This window comes from Acomys minous (assembly GCF_964271855.1).
Source record: "Acomys minous genome assembly, chromosome: 17".
Taxonomy (NCBI): domain Eukaryota; kingdom Metazoa; phylum Chordata; class Mammalia; order Rodentia; family Muridae; genus Acomys; species Acomys minous.
The window spans coordinates 71,535,529-71,544,549 of NC_140500.1; the positions used below are offsets into that span (position 1 = coordinate 71,535,529).

General features: G+C 48.1%; 1 long non-coding RNA gene across 1 annotated transcript; it reads left to right on the forward strand.

The window, feature by feature from the left end:
- The first annotated feature begins 1,878 nt into the window (after positions 1-1,878).
- Positions 1,879-8,189, forward strand: LOC311588862. The gene is made up of 3 exons (XR_014776346.1): positions 1,879-1,949; positions 6,557-6,624; positions 7,579-8,189. It is a non-coding gene; the product is annotated as an uncharacterized lncRNA (long non-coding RNA).
- The last annotated feature ends 832 nt before the right edge of the window (positions 8,190-9,021 follow it).

Genomic DNA, 9,021 nt, shown 5'->3' on the forward strand with positions numbered 1-9,021 from the left:
GGCTCCACACACAGGCCTGTGGGAGCATCCTAAGCTGTTGCAAGGCACATATATATACACCCTGACCCTGACCCTGGGTGTATTGCCTCTCTGGTGAACTCTGGTGAGCATAAGACAGACACCCACTGTGGCCAGGAAGAGGCTTTGAGATTTATGCAGTTTCTAATGTTATCTTTTGTTTGGTTTGGTTTGGTTTGGTTTTTTCGAGGCAGGGTTTCTCTGTGTAGTCTTGGCTGTCCTGGACTTGCTTGGTAGACCAGGCTGGCCTCAAACTCACAGCAATCCACCAGCCTCTGCCTGTGCTAAACCCAGAGCTCACTGTTTCAGCTAGACTGACTGGCAGGAGCCCCTGGGATCTGACTGTCTTTAACTCCTGGCACTGAGGTTACAGATGTGTGCCCTTGTCACACACACACACCTGAGGTTACAGATGTGTGCCTTTGTCACACACACACCCCTGAGGTTACAGATGTGTGCCCTTGTCACACACACACCCCTGAGGTTACAGATGTGTGCCCTTGTCACACACACACCCCTGAGGTTACAGATGTGTGCCTTTGTCACACACACACCCCTGAGGTTACAGATGTGTGCCCTTGTCACACACACACCCCTGAGGTTACAGATGTGTGCCCTTGTCACACACACACCCCTGAGGTTACAGATGTGTGGAGGAATGCTAAGTGAATGTATCAACCATCAATAAAGCTCTGTTTAGCCAATCAGCTGGGCAGAAGGACAGGAAGTGGAAGGCGGGACTTCCTGGAGGAGAGGAGGAGAAAGTTTGACTGTTGGAGAGGGAGGGGATTTTTTTGGGATGGTGGGAGGAGGACGGTGGGGACTGGACGCGGACTGGCCCAGGGGTCATAGTGGCAAGTGTTTGGAATATATGTGTGTTATAAGGTTTAGAGTAGTTTGTTTAGTTTACGAGTAGATTAGAATCAGTTCAGACTCTGCCCGGCGAAGTGCTGGCAGCTTTAAAGTACGTTTCAGTCTCCCTGTGTCAGTTATTTGCTTTGTAGGCCGGATGGATACAAAATACTGTAACACAGATGTGTGCCCTTGTCACACACACCCAAGGTTACAGATGTGTGCCCTCATCACCCCCGCCCCCGTCCCCCCCCCAGCGTTCACATGGTGCTGGATATCTGAATTCAGGTTCGCATGCGTGCCTAGGAAGCCCTTTATCCAGAAACCCCTCCCCAGCCTCTGAGATGCTGTTTTAATTTATTAGAGCACATGACCAGTGTTTTCTTTAGTTTTTTTTGAGCAGCTTGGTTTTGAAATTTTTAGATAAGCATTAAACATCCTATTTCTGTGGTAAGCATTTTGAACAAGCTGACCCACTTCAGGACTGACTCACCATATAAGCTTAGAGATGGATGCCCAGGCCCCACTCACAGGCTGCAAGCACCCAGAGAATTCTTCTCCCCAGATATGGTTGTGTTTTCTACCATGTTCTCAATGCTTGTGTGCTTAGGAGTGTGTATGCAGATGCGTGCATGTGTATGTTCCCACTTGCTGTGTGATAAGATCTGCTTTTTTCATTTCACTATACCTACGGTATGTTTTCAGTTCAGTTTAGGTCTATCACATGAGCAAACTTTTTAATATTTGCCATCGATTTGTTTATTCTTGTGTATGAGTGTGTGGTGTGCAGGCATGTGTGTGCGGGCATGTGTGTGAGGACGCCTGAGGTTGATGCTGGCATCTTCCTTGATTGCTTTTCCATCATACATTTTGGGACAGGATCTTTCCATTAAACCCAAAGCTTGCAGATTGGCTGGGCTAGATGGCCGTTTGTTCCAGTGCCTCTGCCTTTGGAATTGCAGGTAGGCACGCTCCTCACCTGGCATTTATGTGGGTTGTAGATGCAGACTCTGGTCCTCAGGAGTGGGCAGCAGTCAGTTTACCCTTTGAGCATCTCCCCAGCCTGGGAACTTTTTAAGGTGAGTCACTACATTCACATTCAGTCCAGGAATCCAAAGGTATTCTGGGCTAAAGATCACATTTCCATCTCCTCAGGCTAGAAAAGAGCTATCGGTGCACTGAGAAGTAGCCCACTGTCTCTGACACCATCCCGTCATTACTTCCTCAACTATATGCTCCCTGCCCTGTAAACCTCAGCTACACTTGGCCTTTTCTCACAAAGCTCCTGGCTGGGCTCACCCACAAGGCCAGAAAGTTGGTTTTCCAACTAGAGCCCGTTTGTCAACTGGCTTCTACTCTCACAGAATAATCTGAGTTCTGGTTGAATAATTTGTTCCAAAATATAAGAATAAAACTGCTCGGGTTCTGTATCCCCCAGTACTAGGCATCTTCACTAGGGTCACTCTCATAGATTCCAGGGAGTTTTTACTGCGTTAGATTCCTACATTGTCCCCCAAATGCTACCATCTTCTACAACCAGGCAAGGCTCCCAGCAGCGAAACTGGGACATCAACCCAGCCACAAAACCTTCAGCCTACAATCTGTCCTGCCTGCAAGATATGCTGCGTAATGGTGGCACAGAACTTGTGAGAGTGGCCAGCCAATGACTGGTCCAACTTGAGGCCCATGCCATGAGCGGAGGCCCGTGCTTGACACTGCCTAGATGGCCAGGTACCAGAGGCTGGACATCCCAGGGGCCCAGGATAGAACCAAACACCACTAGGAAAAAAAAAGTCAATGAAATGATTCCTACTGATATTCTGTTATACGCACAAATCGGTGCCTAGCTCAACTGTCAAGAGAGGCATCTCCCAGCAACTGCGAGGAGCGAATGCAGAGACCCACGAGGAGTGTATGCAGAGACCCACACACAGACAAACACTAAGCTGAGTCGGGAAAGCCCCATAGAAGAGGGGGAGGAGAGACTGTAGGAGCCATAAGAGTGGAGGACACCACAAGAACACGGCCCACAGAATCAATGAGGCAGGGTCACGGGGCTCACAGAGACTAAAGCGACAATCACGGATGTTGAGGGATGTATGTGAGCTGGGTCTTCTGCACATGTGTTACAGTTATATAGCTTGGTGGTTTTGTGGGACTTCTAACCGTGGAAGTGGAAGGTGTCTCTGACTGTTTTGCCTGCTCTTGGACCCTTTTCCGCCTACTAGATTGCCTCATCCAGCCTTGATATGAGGGTTTGTGCCTAGTCTCACTGTAGTTTGTTGTGCTATCTTTGGTTGATGTCCCTGGGGGGCCCTGCTCTTTCCTAAAGGGAAATGGGGGAAAGGGGAAGGTGGGGGAGGGGCTGGGAGGAGTCGAGGGAGGAAAAACTGCTGCTGGGATGTAATACATGAGAGAAGAATTTAAAATAAAAACAACCCAATAACCTTAAAAAAAGAAGAAAATGCATAATCAAAGTGAATAAATTTCTAATTAAATGCCTCCAAAGTAGTACATGATGCCCACTTGATTAACTAATATATTTAAAGTATGTTGAGAATTTCATTATGTTTGCAAAATGAATGGAAAGAAACATTTCCTCTTTCATAATGTTCTTGATTGGCACTTAGGGATTGCTAAGAAAGAGCATGTAGTATGTATCCTATCATTAAAAAAGAAAAGATAGTCAGGCGGTGGTGGCACACGCCTTTAATCCCAGCACTCAGGAGGCAGAGGCAGGTGGATCTCTGTGAGTTCAAGGCCAGCCTGGTCTACAGAGGGAGTTCAGGGCAGCCAAGGCTACACACAGAGAAACCTGTCTTGAAAAACAAACAAACAAACAAACAAACACAATTGTAAAAATCATTTATAAATATTTTGAAATATAAAAAATATGCACATATAGAACAGCTGTTCATAGGCATACCTTTTACTTAAAATATTTGGAAGAAATTTCCATCTGTACCAAACACGCATAGAGTAATTTTCTGCATGTCATTATTTTCTAACCAATACAAGATAACAATTGTTTATATAGCACTCCTGTTGTGTTAGCTGTTAGAAGTCATCCACTGATGTGTGTAGGCTCCATGCAGATACCATGGCACTTTATATAAGAACACAACAGCCTCCAGACATTGATGCTCTTGGAACTTCTGAACCCATGCCCCTGAGACTATCAAGAACCGGCTGTGTGATCTATATGCTAATGAACATATTTACATATATGTAACATATGCCTATTATTATAAATTATAATCATATTACATATGCTTCAATGTGGTTGTTCCTGGTGCATTGCTGGAGTGGGGCCTCTGTGTGCGTGTGTGTGTGTGTGTGTGTGTGTGTGTGTGTGTGTGTGTGTGTGTGTGTGTTTGTATGTGTGCACATGCAATTGAATGGCAGAGGACATCCTTGTGTGTCCTTCCTCAGGAACACCCTCTACCCTTTATTTTTGAGTCAGGGTCTCTTATTAGCCTAGCACTTGCCAAGTAGGCTAGCTGGCCAGTTAGCTCCCAGGATGCACCTGTCTATACTTCTTCAGGGCTGGGATTACAAACTGTGCCACCACTAGCAGCACTTTGCACATAGGTTCTGGGGATTAGACTGATGTCTCGTGCTTAGAAGGCATACAAGCACTTTACCTACTAAACCATCTCCCTAGCCAGAAGCAGAGCTTTAAAGTAAGCACCAGCACCAGGGCCTAGTGAGGTGGGTCAGTGGGTACAGTGCCTGCTGCTGAGCTGATGACCTGAACTCAGAGTCCCTGTGGCGCTCTCATGTCCTTTGACGTACACCTACCCATGCACACCACAACATTTATACACTAACACACATACACTCTCACACACACACAAATAAATAAATAAACATAAAGAAAAGGGTGGAGTTTTGGGGGGTTGTTTTGTTTTTTCGAGACAGGGTTTCTCTGTGTAGCTTTGGCTGTCCTAGACTCACTTTGTAGACCAGGCTGGCCTCGAACTCACAACGATCTGCCTGCCTCTGCCTCCCGAGTGCTGGGATTAAAGGATGCACCACCATGCCTGGCTTAAGGGTGCGTTTTAAAAAAATAAACAGAGGGTCCAGGGGGGCAGCCTCACATATTGTTAAAGTCCTAGGCCCCTGGGGTTGGTACACCCTGTGCTGATACAGACAGAAGACAAGCCTCAGGTTGAGGCCCCTCCTCTAGCCGAGGAGCCGAGGTCATTGATAGCTGCCAGGAGAGGGATAGGAAGTTTTCTTTGGGGGTGTGGCCAGTGGTAGGCTGCCCAAGCTCCAGTGGGTGACCCTACATCACTACACTACACACACAGGTAGCACTAAATGGACTCAGTGGGTTATAAATAAATCAATGGGTATGAAGTTGGGAAGGGGGCAGTTATGGGAGCGGCTGTCCAGGGAGAATCAGAAGAGAGAGAGAGGTGGTGGTGGATATGATCAAAATATATTGTACACATATATGCAGACATCAATAAATAAAAATATTTTCAAAAACATAATATAAGTCAAAGTAGTCCCCAACATGCAGGGTAGGACATCAGTCGTCTGGAGCTCAGCATCAGATATGGATCTGGAAGAGCAGAGCAAAATAGAAACTGCACAGCCTGCAGAGTCTTCAACGAACCCCTTGTCCGTCTAAAACATTCTAGGAGTCAGGGCCTTCATAGCCTATAACTTCAATCAGATGCAAAAAACTTCAGAAAGACATTGTGCTCTTTTCTTAAAAAAGAAAAAAAATCATTTAAGTGGCCTTTGGACAGTACACAGCATACATCTTAGGTGTGTGGCTCAGTGACTTTGTACAGGCTGGTGTCATTAGACGCCTGGAGCATCTCAGCATCGTCCGGTGGCCCCACCCCTGTGACATCCTCTCCTAAGGTTACCATTCTGATTCCTATCAACATAGTTCCAGTCTGCTAGTCTGAGCCCTGAAGAAACGGGCTTTTGTGTGCCTTGTCCTGCGACACTATGCCTACAAGAGTCACCCATTACCTAGAGGGAAAAAGCTAGTGGCTCACAACTCTTGTCTCAGGAGATCCAGTACTTTCTTCTGGCCTCTATCGACACTGCACACAGTGGTGTGCAGAGAATGTGGGCAGGCAAAACAGCCATACACATAAAGGAAAAAAAAATAAAAATTTAAAATTCAAATTTTGATACTTTCATACATGTATATGTGTTGTGATCATGGTCACCCGATTTCCCACTCTCACTCCCTCTCACTCCCGCTGAGCCCTTCTCCCCAGCCCCCACATTAACTCTAAAGCCCATTGTAGGGAACTTCCGGCTCCCTCATCTCCATTTCAAGGTGTCTGAGGGAGCCTGTTGCTACAGGGGGCTCAGAAAAGATGGCCGAAACATGTAGGCGTGGCTCACACATCTACCGGCTCCACTTAGTCCTAGATCTTCTACTGGATGTTGGGTCAACGGTGTCACCTTTCCCCTGACCTCTCAAACTTCACAGTTTCTCCCAGGGAAGTAATGACTCAAACACTAGCAGGGCCTCTTTGGATAGACAGAAAAGCCCTGCGAAGCCCCCCGAACCCCCATCCTCACTGTGTCCCTCATATTATAAAGAACTAGAGTTGAGAAAGGTTGGGTGACCCTACTCAAATTCACATTTGGAATACTTGATTTTTGTTTGGTTGGTTTTTGTACCACTGATCTCACATTTTTGTTTCTGCAGCTGGGCAGAGAGTTCAGCTAAACCCTGAGAGGAACTCCTTTGATTGGTGACCAAGGAACAGGAACCAGGTGCCAGATGCTCTTCGGGAAGTACAGGGGAAGGAAGGACTTAGCCAATTTCCCAGACATTCTCTGAAGTCTCAAATGTGTGCTTGGATGGGGAGATACAGCAATGTATGGGGCCAGCTGCAGAGGCCGTCAGCACCAGACCCTTCCCGCATCAGCACCAGGCACCTTCATGGGGGAACCACAGGAGTCTCTTTATAGAGGCTGGAGAGGTGGCTCAGTGGTTAAGAGCGCTGTCTGCTCTTCTAGAAGTTCTGAGTTCAATTCCCAGCAAGCACATAATGGCTCACAACCATGTGATCTGGTGCCCTCTTCTGGAGTATAAGTGTACCTGCAGGTACAGCACTGTATACATAATAATAAATCAATCTTAAAAAAAAAAAAAAAGAATATCTTTACACCACAAAAAGATGGTAACTGCTGCCAAGTCAGAACTGTAGGGACTTTTGTTTTTGGGAAACCCGGAGTGGGCACTCCCCTGCATACCATAAGTGGAATCTTTATGCCTTTCCCAAGGCCTCTCCATCCTGGCTGCCCTACTCTCCTCTTTCTTTTTCTCTTCTCCTTCATTCTCTCCCTCTCTCTCTCCCTCTCTCTCTCTTTCTCTCTCTCTCTCCCTCTCTCCCTCTGTGTGTGTGTGTGAGCACACACATAATATGGTTTTTCATGTGTATAGGTACACATGAACATGTGTGGCCCCTACGTAGAAGCCCAAAGGTTGCTTCTCTTGTTTCATGGGACAAGGTCTCTTAATTAAACCTACAGCATAGCTGGTCTTCCTAGCCAGCTTGCTCCAGGGGATCTGGATTGATGTCTCTGCCTTGAGAGGCGGGCCACCACTCACACTGGCTTCTGCAAAGATTCCTGGTGGGGGTCTAGTCATGCTTGAACAGCAAGTGTTTTAACTGCCGAGCCAGCTTTCAGCCCTCAGCCCCTCTTTCTGTCTTCCTTGCCCAGGCATTTTGTGAGCTGTCACCTTGGGTCCCAGCCCCCAGCACACTGGATAATCTGAAGCAGCATTCACTCCTCTGCCCCCATTTCTACACCTCAACTGGTGAGGACCCTGGCAGGAAGCCCTCTTCTCAGAGCTCCTCAGCATCCTCCTTCAGCGAGGTCACCGCCAGAACGTTTTGTTGGCAGCTCTGTCACAGCACTAGCCAGGTCGACTAGCTACCATGGCGCTTTGGTGAAAAGTGAGCTCCGTGTAACTTACAAATGGCCTCCCGTTTCTCTGAACTTGGCACCAAACCCTGCAGTTTTTCAGGATGACTCAGCGGAGGGAGAGCAGACTTACTGGCTCAGGTTTGGAGAAAGTACACAAAAAGGGTGTTTCTCAGCTTTCGGTCCCCTCCAGCAATGAACACCCCCTAAGACAGAAAGATCAAATAGCTGTATGTTTCAGCCCTAGCCTGGAGAAGTCGGGTCCTGGGAACACCCCCACAGCTGCACCCTTGTCTGCAGAGGAGGACAGGTTGATACGCTCCCACCCCCTGCCTGCCACCCCACAGGGGATATTTTTGGAGCAAAAGAGCAGGGCTCCTTCTCTCCCACTGCCTTCCTACCACAGGGGAGAGGCTGGACCTGAGGTCTCTCTCATACAATGTGTCCATTGACTTTTGTGGGTGCCATGGAAACATCTCTTCAGAGCAGTTCTCCCACACTAAACCCTTTGTACCCTGAGCCAGCCTCTGAGAGCTCCCCCTTCATGGCCCTTTCACAGCCCAAGGCTCCACTTGCTGACTCAGGTTGGTGAACTTAAACTGGGTCTGTTGGTGACAGGCTTTACTATCCTGGGTCCTGTCATCCCAGGCTCCTGCCCAACCCTCATTAAGTCCAAACTGGCCCCCAGAAGCAGAGTACTACAGCTGGCTTTTTGCTTGCTCTGAGTCCTCACAGCAGAGGTACATCCATCAGGACTGACACCAGAACTGCCCTCTTCCCTGCCTGGTTGCCTTGGAAAGCTGGAAGGCAGAAACCCTTCCTGTGGGGCGGCCTCCTGCTGAGGGGGCCACCCTCAGTGCCAGGCCAGGCTCTGTCTAGGCCTCTGGACTAAATGGATCCTGGCCACCTAGTCCTGGTTCTCCCTATGGGGCTCCCCCATGCACTTCTCTTCCAAGTTCTGTAAACTTCTCCATAAGTCACTCTCCCTCCGGCTCCCTAAGCCTCACCCACATTTAGTAGAACCAAGGTCTAGCTGGAGAAATCCAGATATAGAATAAAGCCAGATAATGTCAGGGCCACAGGAGGCCTGAGCCATGAGAGCCTTGTATTTTTCCCTCCCTCACTCCCCAAAGATAAAGATGGTGTTATGTAGAAATCAGACTCTGCGGGGGGTGGGGGTGGGGGTGGGATGGGTGATTCTCAAGGTCAAGGTGAGGCCCAGCTCACAGGGCCTGCCAT